General features: G+C 35.8%; 1 long non-coding RNA gene across 1 annotated transcript; it reads right to left on the reverse strand.

The window, feature by feature from the left end:
• Positions 1–396: 396 nt before the first annotated feature.
• On the reverse strand, positions 397–1,036 carry LOC109592910 (uncharacterized). The gene is made up of 2 exons (XR_002190630.1): positions 850–1,036; positions 397–779 (listed from the first exon to the last, which is right to left on the reverse strand). It is a non-coding gene; the product is annotated as an uncharacterized LOC109592910 (long non-coding RNA).
• Positions 1,037–1,418: the final 382 nt, after the last annotated feature.

A 1,418-nucleotide genomic window follows, 5' to 3' on the forward strand; every position in this document is an offset into this window, starting at 1 on the left:
CATTATAAGTGCAGATTTGGTGGTCACTTTGAAGTAGCTAATTGTTACTTAAAGTGTGTATATGTATTATATTTCTAACTATGAATATGATTTGTCTACATCACTGTTCAAACCTAATTAATACTGGATAAAATGCTGGCTGAGCATAGATATTATACGTACATGGATTGGAAACATCACAGGAAGCCAATATTAAAAATTCCTGAAACGTCACTTCCTGTTAGTCAAAGCATAGATACAGTATACAGGGATTGGAAACACCCGGATAATTAATGGTTGATGCGCGTTACGGGTTAATAATTTTATTCAAAATGGCCGCCCTATAGATGTTAAAATTACAAACCCTGTTTATTTCATATATCTTGACGCTGCAGTATCACTGACACTTGATAACTATTCTACAATGTAAAAACTAATAGTTGGAATCAAATAAAAGTTGCATGCATAGCAAGTTTATCAAAAATAATCAATAAACGGCAGTATTCTTCACTTGCAGAAACAGCCTTCCAAATATCCACAGGACAAAAATAGTCACTTCATTGTAGCTCATTACATTGGAGAGATTCCTAGGGAACAATACTAATGCCACAGATTTTTGTTATTAGTCATAGTGAAGTTGCCAGAGGGAGAAATTCCACCGTAGGTCCAACTATTCTTGATGTCCTCAATAAAACACGGCTTAAGAGAAAATTAAGATTAAAAACACTCAGTACATTGGATAATAGTCACATCAATCTAGACATCTCATCATAACAGCTGTTGTGTCATCAATGTAGAAGCTAGAGGGAGAAAAGATCTCAAATCATACGAGAATGGATATATTGCAAAGAGTACCAGTTTATAGAATACCTTCGAAAGAGAGCTTTGTGCAGCCAAAGTTTTCCTAGAATGGGGACTACTCAAATCTTAAAAAGTCATTAGACAGATGACTTTCTCGAGACTTTTCTGAAGAATATCCCTGGATATCTATTTTTAACCCGTAACACGCCTAGGTTTTTTGACAATTTTTGTTGTCTCATTGAAATGTTAAGGAAAAGATCACGTGATACCGGGCCGTTTCCAATCCCTGTTGTATACTGTATCTATGGTCAAAGGCTCTTTTCGGGAGATGGCGGCTAGGAGTTGGTAGTTATCGTCAGTTAGTGTTTTACCTTGGACAGATTTGGATCCAATTGTTGCTTCACTGTGTTTCCCAGGTAACTAGTATTGTATTAACAAGCGTAACAGTGTAAAAAATATTCCTATAATTGATTTCACCACCTTGCAAGTACAACTTGGTCATTATTAAGACTTATAGAGGTTCTCTCTATCTTCAAATGCTTCTAGAGAAGTTTTTAAACAGTATCTTTATGTTCCCTTGCTGTTAGAAAGCTCTTAACTTTGTCCCATGTGTAAGCCGCCATTTTGTTTGCCGTGAC

This window comes from Amphimedon queenslandica, unplaced genomic scaffold (assembly GCF_000090795.2).
Source record: "Amphimedon queenslandica unplaced genomic scaffold, v1.1 AMPQUscaffold_3544_Cont24463, whole genome shotgun sequence".
NCBI lineage: Eukaryota > Metazoa > Porifera > Demospongiae > Haplosclerida > Niphatidae > Amphimedon > Amphimedon queenslandica.